Source organism: Lacerta agilis, chromosome Z, assembly GCF_009819535.1.
Source record: "Lacerta agilis isolate rLacAgi1 chromosome Z, rLacAgi1.pri, whole genome shotgun sequence".
Taxonomy (NCBI): Eukaryota; Metazoa; Chordata; class Lepidosauria; order Squamata; family Lacertidae; genus Lacerta; species Lacerta agilis.
Window position 1 is genome coordinate 17,185,584 of NC_046331.1, and position 18,691 is coordinate 17,204,274.

Consider the following 18,691-nt stretch of genomic DNA (forward strand, 5'->3'; position numbering starts at 1 on the left):
TTAAGTGTAATCTGTCCTAGATTCTCCCGCAGATGGTTCGTTTCTTAAATACTTGAGGAGAGTTAAGTTGATCCTTAATTCCTTAATCTGGGAAGCAAGACAAACAGATTTGGAGTGGGGGGAGGCTTTTACTTGTTGCAAATCTGGCAGGAATCACCCAAGGCTTCTTTGCTTTTAATTCCTAAGGAGTTAATTGGAAGCAAGTAACAGGATGGGGGAGGAGGCCATGATTTTCCTTCCACGTTGGGGATGGTGGTTCTGTCTGTTATAGTTGGTAACTTGATTTATATTTTGTATTTGAAATTGTTTGTTTTTATGCTTTTGTCATGGACTTTGGCTAGCACAATAAACTTTCTGATGATGAAACCTTGGGCATGGGGAAACCTCAATATTCCCTAGCCATTGCCTCATCAGTTCCCCAAGAGCTTCCATCCATCTCCACTGGGCTCCTGGGGAGCTGTGCAATATGGATGTTCTCCTTGGTTGTTCTCCATGGTAGCCACGAGGTTCAGGACAGATCTGATGACACACAACTCTACTTCTCTTTTGAGAAGTGTAGCAGTGGATTTGCTGGACCATTGTCTTGCCTTGGTAATGGACTGGATGAGAACCAACAAACTGAAGCTCAATCCAGATAAGGCTGAGGCACTGTTTGTGGGTGGTTCACTAAACAAGATGGATGGGAGGTTGCCTGCTCTTGATGGGGTTGTACTGCCTCTGAAGGAGGGCCATAGCTTATGAGTACTTCTGGATCCATTGCTATCACTTGAGGCTTAGGTGGCCTCAGTAGCATGGAGTGCCTTCTGTCAACTTCAGCTGGTTGCCCAGCTGTGCCCCTATCTGGACAGGGATAGTCCAAAGAGCCTTAAACAGCTCAGGACCACAATATCTCAAGGACCACCTCTCTCCACCCAGACCCTGAGATCATCCTCTGAGGCCCTTCTTTTTGTGCCTTCTCCACAAGAGGTCCGGAGGGTGGCAACAAGAGAACGGGCCTTTTCTGCAGTAGCTCCCTTTTTTGTGAAACGTTCTCCCAAGGGAAGTTTGCCTGGCACCTTCATTATACACCCTTAGGCACCAGGCAAAAACATTCCTCTTTAACCAGGCCTTTGGCTGATTGACACCCAATGCCCATTTAAATGTGTTGTGGGGGATATTTGTTCTTATTTTTTAATTGTTTTTATTATATTATATTGTATTGTGTTGTGAACCAAATGAAGGGCAGTACAGTATACAATTCAAATAAATAAACACAGGAATCACAACTACCTTTCTCCACTTAGAGAGGAGGAAAGGGGACCTCAAAAGACTGGGAATTGGCATTTTGCTATTTTTAAGCAATGCAGGAATCTTTCACGCAACATATAGCTTGAACCCACGACCTTAAGATTAAGAGTCTCATGCTCTAATGACTGAGTTATTGAGGATGACAGATCTGCTGGAAGAAGAAGAAGGCTTTGGAAAATAAATATGGATTCACCAAATCTGGAGCATATTTCAAGCGAACATTTCCATACATGGGCTGCTTCTTGTTTGCTCATATTGGAAAGTGATCCATAACTTACTTTCCATCAGGCAGCCTCCCTGGGCCATCACAGAGCTTCTCTGTGGGGGGTGGGACTCTTTCGTGGGATGAATCATTCCCACCATGAATTACAGCAACAGCAGCAGCAACAACAACAGATGCTATTGTGGAAGGGTCTGTATGATGATCACCTCACCGCTACTCCCAGCCCTGGCTTGGCCTTTTTAATATCACAGAGAGGAAAAGTATACCTTGCCTCAAAAAGGAGGCTGGAAAAGATTTAGGAAAGGGGATGGAGTGACTCCCCTCAGAGGAAAGGTTGCAGCATTTGGGTCTTCTTTAGTTTAAAGGTAAGAAACGGCGTGATGGAAGTTCATAAAATGATGCATGGCATGGAGAAATTGGATGGAGGAAACACTCTTGTAACACTAGCACTAAAAGAGGATTCTACCAATTCATGGAGGAGAGGACTATTAATGGCTACTAGCCACAATGGCTACGCTCAGCCTCCACAGTTGGAGGCAACAATGCACCAAGTACTAGAAAGCACAGGAGGGGAGAGTGTTGCTCTTGTGCTCAAATCCTGCTTGCTGGATCAGGCCAGTACCTTAGCTGCCCAGCATCTTGTTCTCACACTGGTTGAACAGTTGCCCATGGGAAATCAGCAAGCAGGATTTGAGCACAAGAGCCCTCTCCCTTCCTGCAGTTTCCAGCAAGTGCTATTCAGAAGCATCGAATGGCTAGTAGCTGTTCATAGCCCTCTACTCTATGAATGTACCTAATCCTCTCTTAAAGCCTCTCAAGTTGGTCACGATCACTGCCTCCTGTTGCAGTGAGTTCCCCAGGTTAACTACACACTGTGTGAAGAAGTACTTTCCTTAATCTTCCAACTTCCAACTTCATTGGATGCCCAAGAGTTCTAATGTTATGAGAGAGAGAAAAAAACTTTCCTCTGTCCACTTTCTCCAAGCTGTGCATAATTTTGTAAGCTTCTTTCACCCAAGAGCAGGTGGCTTTTGAACCTTTCTGTGGATGCCCCCCCCCCGGCTGCCATCCCCTTCCTGAAATGGCCTGGAGACTTGCAATCCCTTCCTTTGAATCAGTCAAGAACTCCTTGACTGAAACTTCACTCCAAACATGCAAGCAAGAGACTGGAGCTCTCCTTAGCAAGGGCTTGATAGTGTTAGACAGATAATTATTGATCTGGCCAGAGTTTATCCCGGCTGCCTAATTTCAATAAATGGTTGTGCTGGGGAATTAACAAGGGATCTTGGTTGCCCTATTTCTTGGGGATCTGTCACAAACGTGATTTATACATGCTACAAAAAAATTCATACTTACTGGTTGGCTGGGCAACTTTATTTGGCAGAAGGTGCTTAGAAATGTTTTAGCATGTAAATATTTTCTCCTGGCTCTTAACATGCTGAGCAATGCCTTGAATAATGCCAAAGGCTTCTCTGCAAAACATGATAACTGAATTTCAATGTTGTCCCAGCTTTGTTTCCACACACACACACACACACACACACACACTTGTGCTAAAGAAAGAGAAATTGCCAGGAAAGAAAATGAAGCATTTCCAGGTTCTCTTCCAGATGGAAAGTCTTCTCCTGTGGTGACCAATGCCCCACTGAGAGAGGCCCAGAGGAAGCCACACCATGACTTTTGGCTATTTGAGTTGGGCTCAAGTCTGCCTGAGGCCGCTCTTCCTTCCAGCAGTTTGACTTGCCAGTAGTTATCAAAGAAACAGAACTGTAGAGTTGGGACTCCAAGGGTCATGTAGTTTGACCTCCTGCATTGCAGGAATCACAACTAAACCACCCCTGACAGGTGGTCATCCAACCTCTGCTTAAAAACCTCCAAGGAAGGAGAGTCCAGCTCCTTCTGAGAGTGCCTATTCCATTGTCAAGCAATGGCTTCTCTTCTCTAGGCTACACATGCACAACTCCCTCAACTGTTCCTCACAAGGCTTGGTTGCCAGACCCTCCATCTTCTTGGTAACCTTCCTCTGCACAGCTTCCAGCTTGTCAGTAGCCCTCTTAAACTGTGGTGCACAAAACAGGACATAGGTTAGGAAGTCATAATAGGTGCCAATGTGCACCTTCCCCTCTCAGAGTGCGGCTGGGCATCTCTCCAGAACGTGGCAAGCACCCATCTTGGGACTTAATAATTCAGTATCAGGGTTTATGGGAGAAAGAAATGCTCCATCAGCTCACAATAACAATGCAATAAGCATCAGGACACCCTTCTTGGTTAACATCTACAGGTGGATCTAGGCTATCCAAATGCCTGAATAAGTATCCAAGGAAGGTGGCCTGTGTAGAAAGTATGTCCAAATGTAGTAAAGGGCTTTGGACCTTACATAATAGATCCAGGCTCAAAGGGTAAGCCTCCCATCATCTTTAGTTGCCCAAAAGCACTCAGTACCTTTCTGCAGATTTGTGTCTCTGCCTGGAGCAAGTCTGTTAAGTAGCCTCTGACAGCCCAAGACTCACCCTTGAGGGCAACCAAACCCACAGGTGAAAAAGGATTCTGGGCTGGAGTGAAGACAAATGCACTTGGGGCTCATGCCTCTAGCACACTCCTTGTGGCATCTTGTGAATAAGTGGTGGTAGTGAAGCTAATGTTTGCAGGATCCTTCCTTGGAAAAGAGGTCAGCCTTAATTAGCATGATTTACTTGGGGCTATAAGAAACCTTTGCAGAGTCAGGACCACCCAGAGTGAACATTTTGAAGCTGCTTTTCGTTAACAAGACTCTCCTCTGTGATTTAATGGGAGGAGGGCAGTCCTGTTATTATCATGCCCTATTAAAAGCTGTTAGCAACGTTTCTTTCCTTTTAATTCTTCTAAAACAGAAAAGCACACAAAACCTGTAAAAGGAGCTAAAACCTGAAGAAAATCAGGGGGAAATGCAGGAACCCCATTGCTGGAAATCACGAGCAAATTATTTCCCAGATGAGAGGCCTTTTTGGCGCGGCAGAGATATTGCCCATTTTTCACAGCAGACAAAAACATTTTCCAGTGGATCAATTTAACGTCGCCAAGTCGGCTCTTTTCAACCCACAATCCATCATATTTCCCCTTCTGCAATCTGCCAGTGTCCAAGTGTTTTAAGTTTCAAATGAATTATTTGATCACGCACAAGCAAGGGGTGCCTTTTCTCCCCACCGAAATTAGGACATTGCTGGCATGCCCCGTTCGGGTCACAGGCCATTGGGGGGCTGCGTGGAAGAGCCCCCCACCCACCCAGGGCTTCTGTATTGGCAGCCCCGTTAGCCGGCTCATCTGTCAAAGAGATCCGGCCATCAATCACGGGGCCGCCTGATCAATATGCAGCTTATGCATTCATCGCTCCTTCTGGGAGACTATTAGGATGAAGTTGTCAGTGGAGCAGGAGCAAGGGGGGTGGGAATGTGTGTCTGTGTGTCTGTGTCCACATGTATGTGTGTGAGAGAGTGGTCAGCAGCAGGAAGCATAACCCCAGTGGAAAGCTCAAAGTGAGCTGTTTTTTGAGAAAAATATTTTTTTTTTGACAGATTTATTCGGAGGCTCCAGAATGCACTGCCAGAGGTGAATCATCCTTCAACAAGGCAGAACTCGGTTTTTTTTTTTTTGTTTTTGTTTTTTTTAGAAAAAAGGGGGGGAGACCCCCCCCCTTGATTGGCCTGTCAAGGTGATTTGTGAGCTGCACCAGCTCAGGTAATGGGTGAATCCTAGAATTCTATAGTTGGAAGGGATCCCAAGGGTCATCTATTCCAACCTGCTGCAGTGCAAGAATCATAGCTAAAGCATCCAAAACCACCGGTGCAAGGGCACCAGGGGGTGGGTGGTGTGGTGTCCAAGGCAGATCAGAGCCAGGGGGCTTGCAAATGAAGGAATCCACCAATGGAAGGGCAGGGGGCTGGGCTCAGATTCTTACTAGCATCTTACTCCTTTTTAAACACCTTTTATGCTTTTATTTACCAGTGTTAATGAGGAATGGAGCAGGTGCATCCATCAGGATCAGGGGTAGCAGAGGCTGGCAGCTGCAAGACCTGTGGCTACATCTCTAGGGGAACTCAGAGCCTGGTGGACTTGCTTCTGTCTGCCTCTTTTCAGTTCTGGGGGGCTGTCCTGACCACCAGTCCAGGTGACACTCACAGCACCTTTCAGCTCACCTCACCTTTATGTCTAAAAGAGATGCAACACTTGGTTTGTTTGTATTGTTTGTTTTTATATCCCACCTTTTCTCCAAGGAGCTCAAGGTGGCGAATATGCCTCTCTTACTCTCTGTTTTCTCTTCACAACTGCCCTGTGAGACTAGGCTGAGAGACTAGACCAAGGTTACAGCCAGTGAGCTTCATGGCTGAGTGGGAATTCGAACCCTGGTGTCCCCAATTATTGGGACAGCATACTATGATGGTGATGGTGATGATTGGGGCAGCTAGGAGAATACAATACATCACATCTAAACACAAAGCAAGTGTATTTGTTTTCTTTATCATATGCAAATGTATACAGATACAGTCAATTAATTGACTTAAGCTTAATTAACTGAGGCAGTGATGCCACCAACTTGGATGCTATTAAAAAAGAACTAGACAAATTCACAGAAAGGGCTATTGAGGGCTACTAGCCATTATGGCTATGCTTGGCCTCCCCAGCTGGAGGCAGCAATGCTTCTGAATCCCTGTTGCTGGAAACCACATGTTCTTGTGCTTGAATCCTGCTTGTGGGTTTCCCTTGGGGGCATCTGGTTGGCCACTGAGAGGTCAGGACACTGGACTAGATGGGCTACTGGCCTGATCCAGCAGGCCCTGCTTACATTCTTATTTATGTGTGTGCGCCGGTGGGGGTGTTGTTGAGCCTTGATTCCTGACACTAATCACTTTGACCTCCATGGCTGGCCGCTTAATCCAAGGCTGCTGACCCTGTGACCCCAGGGGCCTTCAATAATGATGCAATAAAAGGTATTGGGTGGGGAATGAGCTTTGCCTTTGCACAGGGAGCCCTGGCATACAATACGCCTTTAAGTAATTTGGGAGAAACCTGGGAACACATAGACTTATTGCATTAACTTTAATCTCCTCTGTTTACAAGACACGAGTTCCTTCAGAGACCTCATAAAAACATCCCTTCACCTCTGACCTCACAGGGAAGCCACCGTCCACATGCAGGCAGAGAGCAAAAAACACCTGCACCCCCCGCACTGTTCGTGGGGTGGACGCCATCTTGTCCTTTTCCTCAGGCAGGCAGCAAAATGTAATGGGCCAGACCTCAACATGGGCTGCCATTTTGAACAAGCTGGCAAACTTTGTAGAAACTTCTCTATCCACCTGGGATTCAGTGGTTTTTCCTTTAATTTTTTATTTATTTAAGTGAACTGTGGTATGCACCAGACTTTGAGGGGGAGATCCCCCCACCCCTCTCTTTTCTCCTGCCCTCCAGTTCTGGGCACTCCAGCTCATGTTACCTCCTCCACCAGGCCATCTGCTCTGCAGGGCCAGGACTTGTGCATAATTCACTAGTGTTGAGCAGTGAAGTCCTCGTGAGCCATTGTAAGCCAGCTATTCATGAGGAAGTTGCCTGTGAGGCCCAGATCTGGTGACGGGAAACCAGACACCCTCCATGGCTGACTCCTGATCTCTTGTCCTTTTGCCCTCCTGTGCGCATTATGCAAGGAAGAGGCTGAAAGGGAAGGAGGTCGATTGGGCATTGGAGGGGGGGGAGAGGGGGGTGTCTTCTCCATGCAGGAATCACACACCTGTGCTAAAATCCAGACATGGAGAAATACTGGTTTTCGTGACAACTGAGTTAGTGTCACTGCAACTGCGTGGCCGTGATGGGTGCAGTTCAGCCTTAGGACAAACTGTGTCATGTCTTTCCAAAACTTTTTGATAGGAATACCCTTCTGAGGGGCCGGCCCTAAAGTTAGATGGGGTGAGGAAGCAGCCTCAGGCAGCAGAGGCTGGGGTGCAGAGAGGGTGTTGAAGTGTCAGAGGCTGAAGGTGGCCTTCCAGCATTGTGGAGGATGCAGGCTGCTTGCCAGCCTGGAAGGAAGACACTGCTCCCAACCCAGCCATACTCTGTGGATTAAGTCAAGCATTGCCCTAAGGAACATGTCTGGTTACTGCAAGCATGCATTGGTGGGTCCTGGGATCATCAGAAGACACCCACACCCACCCACCCACTTTGTCTTGCAGGCATTTGTCTCTTTATGTCACTAAAATGCACTCTTGGGTGGCTGTTGGGTGTGTGTTTGTCTGATGCCTCCCAGAGGCTGACATAGCCATGTGGCTCCAGGTAACTTGAGGATCTGCCTCCTTTCTCAGTTTCCGCCAGCATTCATTTTTAAAAGATATCCCAGCATGAATATTTAACAGGCAGTATTAACAAAAGATCTGTAGCTAACATTTGGCAGGCATCATTTTGGACACAATGGGCAGGGGCGAAAGCTGGGCTTCTGGGGGCGGGAAACAAGGCTGAAATGGAAAAGTCACTACTATAAGGCTGCCAGCCCATTAAATAATATTAGCTAATTAATTGCCTGCCTCTGAACGGAATAAAACCAACTTATTACCAAAACCTCGGCAAGGATGTGTTTTTGTGGTATTGGTAAGTTATATTTCAATAAAAGAGAATATTTTCACATCTTTTTTTCCATCCCAGGTAAAAGCAACACTCAAGAGTCAAAATAAGCAGCCAATGATCAATTATCAAAAACTTTATTGTTGCCTTTTTGATGGGGAGGCTTGTGGTTTGTGTAAATATGTGTGTGTGTGTGTGCGCGCAGGAGGTTCTTGGAAGCTGGTCCTTAGCTCTGCATCCTCTCCAAAGACACTAAAAAAGTAAGATGGGGGAGGCCTTGGAATTTACACCTTCTTCTTGGTTGAGGGACCAGGTTCCTATGTTCTCCCTCCATTGTCGGAGGCAGTGATGCTTCTGAATGCTAGTTGCTGGGAACTGCAGGAGAGGAGGGTGCTCTTGTGCTCAGGTCCTGCTTGGGAGCTTCCAGTAATTGGCATCTGGTGGCCATTGTGAGAACAGAATGCGGCACTTAGTGGGCCATTGACCTGATCCAGTAGGTTCTTCTTATGTTCTTATGGAACCTCCATGTCTAGAGGCAGTCTATACTGATTCCTAGGTTTTATGGGGCATTTGGCCATGGTAAGAAGAGGATGCCAGGCAGGATGGGCCCTTTTTGGCATGATCCTGCAGGTTCTTCTCATGCTCTCGTGTTTCAGCACTTCTCATGCTCTCGTGTTTCACCAGTAAAAACATTAGAGCTGACCAAACTCAACCCACCCCTGTCCTTTTGCCCCTGTAGTATAAATGAAAGGATTGAGTGTGAACAGTTCAGATGTTGGCACATTTCCAAGATTGATGCAGTCTAGAAACAGGTGATCACTTTGCATATTTTCTACCATGACCTTTAAAATAATTAACTTGCAATCATTACAGTGGAAAGGGGGTAAAAAAACAAAACAAAGCAGCATTTCCAGCTTTGTCCAACCTTGACCCCAGGAACTCGTTACCAAAACAGTGGCTGGCAGGATTACCCAGTGGAATCAGATTCCCTGACTGAATTGAAACCACTAGCTCCTTTCCTGCCAAAACTATGTGTGCTAACAAACCCTTAATTGCTCTGCAATCCTACATACAATAGATGGGATTTGGAGGACGGGAAAATGGAAAATTGGAAGGGGGTTAATTTTCAGAACACCTGCAGGACAAGAAGGCAAGTTTCCCATTGCTGAAATCTGCTCAAGCTCTCAAATCCAACATCTGCATATTCCATGTTGACTGTGCAACCATCTCCCATCTGTGCAATTAGGACAGGCAGCCATGACATGGTCAGAAGGCAGGATCAGTCACATCAAAGATCCACTTCTCTCTGGTTTCCACCACCCACCCCAGTTCCAGCTAATATCACCTTGCATAGCCCAGGTCCATAAGGAGGCCACTGCTGGATGAAGCCAAAGGGAGCCCACCAGGCCCAGCAGTGCCCAACCAGGTGCCCACAAAGGGAAACTCATGAGCAAGCAGAGCATGAGTGGAGCAGCTTTATGTCTCATTTATGATCCACAGCAACTGATATTCAGAGGCAGACTGCTTCTGATCCTTCAGGCAGTACACAGCCATCGTGTTGCCACAGATAACCCTCTCTCCATGAATTTGTCCAGTCCTCTTTTAAAGTCATCTAGGTTAGTGACCATCACTGCCTTCTGTGGGAGGGAGTTCCACAGTTTAACAATGCATTGGGATGAAGAAGTCCTTCACCATCATTATTATTTTCTGTCCAGCATTTCTGTCTGACATTCAGCTTCACTGGACAACCCTGTTGAGTATTAGTGTTATGAAAGGGGGCGGGGAAACTACCTCTCCCCACACCACACACCCTTCCATCATGATTTTGTCCCTTCCCAGACCACCAGGGATGAGCAGCCCAATTCCTTGTGGAGCAAAAGGCCTTATAGTGGAGCCTCCCAATTGGCTATTATTGCGTAGACTGAATTTGCTGGATGTGATTGAATCTCCCCAGAAATAGTGAGAGTCTGGAAGCCCACCCCACCTTTGGAGAACTTTTGCAAGGAAGGGGTCTTGGGGAAGGCTGTTCTGAGGAGCATCCCATCATCACCACCACCACTTGTGCCCATTAATCCATGATAGCTAGCCAGATTAATGCACACAGTATTTACAAAATCTCATTCCACTGCCTCTTCTGGGTGAGAAGGATTAATGGCAGGGCTGTCATATCTACATATTTACATAATTACAAAGTGGTGGAGAGAGAGGAGCAGCTCCCAAGGGCCCATTCACAGGCCCTTCTTCTGACCCCATGACATGGGGAAAGTGCTAAATCACATTTTTTGGGGGGGGGATTTGCCCTCAATGATTCTCTATCTGGTTTGCCACAGGAAGATTCCCTCAAATACCTCCTTTTACTACTGGAAGATCTGTGGGCTGGCATCGAGTAGCCACGGGCTGGGGTAGCTGAGACACCCAGAGCTTAGCCTGAGACAAATTTCATGGATGCAACAACAGAGAGCACTCTGGTTGGCAGTAAGAGCTGTTCAATGGTGGAACAGACTCCATTGGGAGGTTGCATATGCTCCTTCAGTAGGTTTTTGAACAGAGGTTATGGATGCTTTAGTTGAGATTCCTGCATTGCAGGGGGTTTGACTAAATGTCACTTGGGTTCCCTACCAACTCTACAATTCTATGATTCTATTACTCATTTCTACCCTTTCATAGTTTGTTTAACAAATCTGAAGCTAACCACAAGTTGTCTCAAAAGGAAACCATGACCATGTTCCTTAAAATGTGGAATTACTATTAGTAGCAGTGCTTTTTAAATTTAGGTCTGGTCAAAACAATTGTCAGCTGGAGGTCCCTTTGTTGCTGCCACACACATGTGCTAACTTTGCCACAGTGTGAATTCATGCAGAGATTTACAAGGAGGCTTTTAACAGATGATCTGTGTTGTGCAAGGTGGATCGATTATTGGCAGCTTTCACTCATTTGGGTGTCAAAATCTAGATTTACATTTGTTTGGTCACTGGGATTGTGTGCTGTTTGTTGCATGTGTGAGAGGGCGTCTGTGTAAATATGGTGGTGAGATCTGAATCTGAGCAAAAGTAGTGCTAAGACCAAGCCTAAAGGTTTCCCTCTTAAGGTGCCTGAACATTCATTTGGCCTTACTTTCTGGGGAGCCCCAGATTGTGAGCCAAGGTTATTCACCTCCCTCTCTGCCTTTATTTGGCTGGTGAGGCTGACACCCCCTCCTTTGACATAACCACAACCATACCTGCTTTCGATTCCTAGGCATGGCCATTTCAATGGCCACAAAGCCCCACAAGCTGGCACCATAGTGCCAGATATGACCCCTGATGGCACCTTTGAAAAGTCCCAGCAAAGATTCTCCTTAAACTTCATAACGCAGAGAAAACTGTTTGCTCTTCCTGCTCAGTTCTACTTCGCATTGGCTTGCCCATTTAATGGTCCTTAATATAGATGAGATTTCCTTAGACTCACCTGTCAGTTCCTGACCCCCACCCCAATCGTAGCAGTAAGACAGGTTGTGGCTTCTCTTCCTACTTGCCCATGAAGCACACGGCCCAGTGTGCCATCCACTCCTCTGCTCTTTACAGGGCTGTGGCAAATTCAATGCTTCCCTCCACCCCACATAAAACCCACATTCTCCCCATGCTCTGGTGACCCTTCTCCTGCTTCCTGCTCCAGAGCCAAAGGATTCCCATTTCACTGGGCTGTTTGTGTGGTGCCTCCTCTTGCTCCCATATAATTCCCTTGCAGAATCTGTGGTGTTCTTAGTAGATTCCATAATCACAAAAGGTAATTAAAACTGCCAGAGTCTAATTAAACCACTTAATTAAACACCCCTTTGGCAGCAGCTTGTGACTCTGCACAGCCAAATAATCACAGGGTCTCTCCTGCAGAGCCTCCTCCCTCAATTCTTAGGGCAGGAATAGGCCGTAAATCAGAATAAAAGGAATCAATACTCACACTTTGGGAAAAGATAATCAAGGCCAAGCAATCTGATCACTAAGCACTGCAAGGACCAGCCCTAAACCAGAGTTGGGCAGCCTGCAGTGGGGCTCCATTGCTACCCATACCAGCCCTAGGGGAAGCTGGCATGACTGTAGGATCATTGCTATGGATCATGTGCATAGTATCTACAGCAGGCCTCTACATGCAGGATGGCTGACCAACGTTATTCTGGTGTGAGATGAATGAGGGCGTGAGGCTTGTCAATAAACTCATAAAGACCCACAGCCCCATAATGGCCGTTCAGAAGGGAAAGGCCATCTAGGAAGCAAACAATTGTGACCCTTATTGATAATTGCATTGGCTCACAAAGCTATTGGCACCTCAAATCAGCTGGGCAAGGCAGGGCCCACTGGGAGCAATGACTGAAGGAGCCAGCAGGATCCTTCCAGAGGGGAGGATGGAAGCTTGCCCACTCCTCACACAGGGCCATTTTGCCAAATGAAAATTGACATTTTGGACTGAACTTTGTGACCTCCCATCATTACGCTAATGGCCTCCTCTGAAGTGGAATCTCTGAGGTTGGGCTTGGGAGTCTATATGGATTCCTTGGGTGGGGAAACCGGCAGGAGTGGGTGACAGAGGCTGTCTACACACACAGCGAAATCCAAGCAGGAGGAGGTTGGAGAGAGAATGGTGCTTCGTCTCATTCTCACATAGCGTGGCCATTGTTGAAAAATAAGGGGCAGAGATCTGTATAAAATTTCTATGGACGCAAAACACCAACACCACTGCTGACCTGTGTTTTGGGGTGGATGAATGAGGGCACTCAAACATCCTCTTGTTATAAAAAAATCACCTTGTGCAAATATCACCACATGCACACATATATATTGAGATGCATATAGCTAAATGCACCCCTGCATATACACCACACACAAAACCTATCACCACCTTGCACTGCAGCCACACTGTCACCCATTTAAGCTATAATGGTCAATGCCAGAGCTTTCCAAACTGTGTGTCACAACACATTAATGTTTCAGCTGCAATGTGTAGGTGTGTTGGGCGAACACTCCCCACGTTCCTCCCAGGGCTAGAAAGGGGTTAGTTTAACCTCCAGTTTGCTAGTAAAACTGAATTACTGTGTTGCAAAATGATGCAAGTCTAAAAAGTGTGTCACCAACATGGAAAATTTGGAAAGCTCTGGTCTGTACTATACAGGTAGATCAGTGGTTCCCAATAAGGGGCCCGGGGACCCCTGGGGGTCCACGGAACACACCCAGGGGGTCCACGACCCCTTTCCTTGCATCCCCCCAACTAAATTTTTGGGTTTTTTTTGCATGGTAATTATTGTCTGACTTAGTGCTGTGTGATTTTCAATATATTTTGCCAAAATTCGTTTTGAAATCAGACTGAGCTGACGATTTTGACCCAGCAATATGCAGCAATATATTGCTCATCATGCAAGGGATAGCAGGGCAGCCAATTTCAAGGTACCACCGATATTGCACGATGATCTCAGCCAATAACGATGCTGATCTACCTTCCCCTTATGCTGAGGGAAAACAGGGCAGCTGTTTGCCCTCACTGCAAGGCACCATGGCACTACCTTCCCCTGGCACTGAGGCAGAGCATCTTTTCTCAGTCAGCAGGAAAGCAGCAGCAGCCACAGTGGACTGCATCTTTGTTGGCTGCCACCATGGCTGCCCCACTGATAGCGGCTTGATGCACCTCCCTCCATTATATTTGCCTGACATTCTGTGATGATTTGGGTGGTAACTCTGCCAGGAGGCCCTCTCAAAAGCAAAAGTATAAAATGTCAAACACACTTTTGTTCAGGGTTCTCTGCTGATTATTCTGTAAGGACCAAGTTGCAAGTATAATAAATGGATCAAAGTCTACTGGCTGCTATTGCTCTGGTATTCTTGGTTGCTTTGCCTCTGTCTTTTCTCTGACCATCTAGCAATCCCTTTAACAGGCTCCTGTGTCTTCTGTGGAGTGTGAGGATCCCTCAAAGCTCCCCGCCTCATTCCCCCCCAAAAAACATCTGGCAAGCATGAAGGGGCGACAGCTTCCCCATTTTTCCCAAGTCCACTGGGGTCTGGCAATTTAACCGGCACCAGGCCAATTTGCCGAATGATTATGTTCATTGCACAGGGGTTCAAACCCAAAGGGAAGTTCTGGGCTCTATCTCTGTCCTGTGTCTGTCCAGTCACACCAGTACTGACTGGGGCTCCTCAGATTGGGCATCCAAAGCAAGGGGGCAGACTCTGTTTCCATCCTCTTTAAATCTCCAATATAGCCACACCTGTTGCCTGCAATTCATCGTTATGAAGTGACAGGGATGCTTCGAGAAGCAAGGGGACCATTCTTTTCCCTGCACTATCATTGGATTGGCCACACTGACACTGCAAAGGGAGCAAGCATTCAAAGAAGGCGGCCCTTGTTTCCTTAGCTTGTAAGAGGCAAGAGGATTGCCAGGGAAACACTTTTCAGTGAAGGCAGTGGGAAGAGAGGGACCGGGACACAAGCCACCCCAGAAGGCTATAGGTGCAAATAGGAGGGATGGAATCCAGATGGTATCAGGTGGGAGAGCTGTCATGCCAAAGGCCATGGTCCCAAAATGTGCCCACATTCTACCACAGCTCACTGGGGAGAGATGAAACTAGCTGAAAGTATAAAGAGCTTCTAAGAACTGTGCAACCTGTGTGGGATTTGACATTTCCCAAGGAAGTTCCTGGCTACATGCCGGCAGGTCAGGAACATGATGGAGGGTTAAAGATGGGTCAAACACCATTGCCTGAGCCACCACAGTTCACCCTATGTACAATATTGTGACTTTTGGTTGTTGAGTTCCATTCATAAATATACTATTTCATTCATAATTTTGACATTTACATTCATAAAACACAGAGCAAGGTTTGTATATTGATTATTTCTGGAAGGCATGCACTTTTAATTATCAACAAATATGATCAGTTTAGGGCAGTGGTTTCCAACCTTTTTGAGTCCACAGCTCCCTTTACCAGCCACATCCTTTCTGCGGTTCCTTTGTGGAAGCCACTTACACTGGGGTTCTGTTACAGGACAAGCTAAGTGGGGATTTCCCCATTCTGCCTTGCCCCTTTTCAGCACAATTTTTGGTGCTCGTGGAGTGCATGTGTTGCTGGGAACCCAAGCAACACCACTGCTCTGCAGGGCTGAGCTGACACACTCCACATGGCAGCCCCAGCCTACCTTCCCCAAAATTAATGTGCACATGATGGGGCGGGGATGGAGAGGGCAAAACAATATGAAGATCAGAAGCAGAAATATTTTGTTACTGCGGTGAAGGAAAGCAAGAAACACACAGCACTGGATACAAAGGCAGACATGGTACTTTCCGGTAACATTCTCCTTGTCCCCATAAAGCTGGGTGACTGTTAAGAAGGAGTTGGGTTGCCTGTGGGAAGAGGAAGAGAAAAAGGGGTGTGTGTGGACAGGGGTGTAGCAAAGGGGGGGGCGGGGGGTGATCCGCCCCGGGTTCCATAATGGAGGGGGTGACAAATCATGAAGGGATTTTTTTTTTGAATTTTTTTTTTTGAATTTTTTTTTTAATGCCTGCTCCCAAGGTCTTATCTTACTATATTAGGGATTATATAGCTATATATGAAATTCCATGCATATTGGTTAATATCTTGACCCTCCTCCACCAAAATAGCTATTCACTTGGCTGCTTTCCTATGTCATAAAGGCTGTAATTTCAGTTCAGAGAATACTTTACTGTTCCCAACCCTAACCCTGTGGGAAGCCATCTAATTAGACTTTAATTTGATTTTGAGATGTTTTTAGGAGGTACTATAATTATTGTTTGATTTTATACCAAAGTTATGTATCTGATGTTAGCCACCCTGAGCCCGACTTCGGCCGGGGAGGGTGGGATATAAATAAAAGTTTATTATTATCATTACTTGTTATTATTCCTTTGTAAGAAAAAATGAAATAATGTAAACCATTTTTTGCGGGGGGGGGGGTGGTGGTTGACAAGAAATTTTCCGCACTGGGTACCACCTGACCTTCCCATGCCTGGGGGGGGGGGGGGTTGACAATTTTTTTTTGCCCCCGGGTACCAATTTACCGTACTACGCCCCTGTGTGTGGAGTGTTGAGGGTAGAAGGAGAGAGAAACACAGAAGACACTCCTCACTTTCAGGGTTGTTTGTAAATCCCTCCTTATAGAGCACACACACATCAGGGCACACACATCATCAAGCTACTTTGCTATTTTCTTGCATTTCTCAAGCCCTCTGTGTAAAAATAAGGAACTGTTAGTTACTGAAGCTGGGGAGGATTTTTGTTTGGTGGGGGAGAGAGATTTTAAGAAAATAAACAGTCATGGAAAAAGTGTTTCCCCACTTTCTTGTCGCTGTTTTATTTTGGGAAGATATTGGCTGCAAGTTAATGAAAAGACAGCACCCCCCCCCCCGTGCTCCTCGAGTCACCCCAGGATGCCATGGCTTACTGGCTGAAAACCAATGGTTAGGGCATTTGGCATAGCGCCTCTACTGCCTGGCCCATTTGACAGCTAGCACACTGACCTAAAGGCCACTTTTTTTGTTTGTGAACTCACGTGTGAGTTTATGTTTCTGTGCTTGTGGGTGGGTATTAATGCACTTATGTACATGCACTGATTTCATGTACATATTTCTTATATTACTCTGATGGAGGCAATACGTTTTGAGCATTTCTGCAGGATATTAATAAGCAAACCTTTAAAGATCATTCCATCTTATTCCAGCCCTACAGTTCTATGACCATATGACTCTATTACTTTATGATCTCACCCTTTTCTCTGAGAAGCACAAGGTGGCATACATGGTTCTACCTCTCTCCTCATTTAATTCCTATGACAACCCAGTGAAGTAGGTTAGGCTGAGAGGCAGTGAGCTTCGTGGCTGAGTGTGTATGTGGGGATTTGAACCTTGGTTTCTTCCAGGTCTTAGTCCAATGCTCTAACCATTACTAGCTACATCCCAAAAATGCATATGGATCTTCTAGGTTGGGTGTTGTTGTTGTTGTTTTTAAATGTCTCACTTAGAAGGTTAATATTTGCCATTCTTTCCTGCCACTCTCTGGACATATATGTGGTCCCCAAGCCCACACAGATGTTTCTGAAGCCTGTAATCCTGACAAAGGACTTAACTTAGTGTTAAGGAAAAATGGGTTACATAAAGACGCCTGATCTTCTTAAGAAAGCGAGGGTGGCCCCCCCACCCTGCCCTGCGGGCATATTGTATGCCAAACAAGACTAAAAGAGGGGCACGGAGGCACCAAGGCCACTTGGCAGATGTCTCTCCTTGGAAATCCAGTTTTATTTTTTCTGATTTCTTAGTGTCTGGTGGAGGCTTCCTGTACTAATGCAGAAAAAGGACCCTTCAAGCCCCTGGCACAACCCCTTTCCTTCTCCCATCGTTTAGTGTAGCTGCACATACACTTTGGAACCCCCTGCCAAAGCAGGTACCTTTGCTGTACTCTTTTTGTCGTCTGCTAAAAACATTCCTGTTTAGATAAGCCTTTCCAGATGCTTGGAAAGCTGGTGCAAGTTTTAACCTGTTTTCTAGTATTGTAACTCCTTTAACTGAGCTGGCCTGTGTAAATTACCCCAAAGAGTCACAAATTCCCCTGGGGAAGGTGAGGGGTTTGGTTGCTGAAGCAGTGCCAGTCACTCTTGTGGTTTTAATTAAAAGCTTTGATTAAAGACATTGGGAGCATTATTAAAGCTGGTAATTGATCTTACTTTCTGAAGAAATTCTATTAAAAGAGAATTATTATTTCTCATTTTGAGCTGGGCAACTGCTGGGGTAAGGATGTGTGTGTGTTGTGACATTGGTGCCTCCCTTGCCTCATCGTGGCATCTTCACAGTCCATAGTGCTCTCAGGAGCAAAGCAGAAAGCACAAGAATAGTTATGGAAAGACTACAAAAGTGTCTCACAAATCCATCACTGTGTCTGAAGCTTTTGTGGACTCCATCTCATCAGGCAAATGTGGAAAGAGAAGGGAATAAACAATAGCAATTTTCTCAGGGTCCCTGGCCACGCCTGTGCCACCTAACAGAGAGGAAGGACACTGTGTACCAACAAGGCCACATAGGGAAAGCTCCAATCACCACATGGCACAATCACCAGGAAGAAGTCTTCCGCCAACCAAGTCACACATAAGAACACAATAAGAGCCCTGCAGGATCAGGCCAATGACCCATCTAGCCGAATATCCATTTATCACAGTGGCTACTCATATGCCCTCAGTTGGAAACCCACCAACAGGACCTTAGCACAAGTGCACTCCTCAATGGCTTCCATCAACTGATATTCAGAAACAAAACAGAATCCAACTTTGGAGGCAGACCATAGCCATGGTCATTAGTAGCCATTGACAGCTCTTTTTCCTCCATGAATTTATCTAATCCTCTTTTAAAGCCATCCAGGTTCATGGTCATCACTGCCTCCGTGGGAGCGAGTTCCACAGTTTAAATTATGTGCTGCGTGAATGACTCCTCCCCACCCCTTTCTGTCCTAAATTTTCCAACATTAAGCTTCATTGGACGTCCACAGATTTTCAGTGTTATGAGAGGAGAAAAACTTCTCTGTCCTTATCATTCATACACTTCTATCTTGTCCCCACTTAAGCATATTTTTTTCT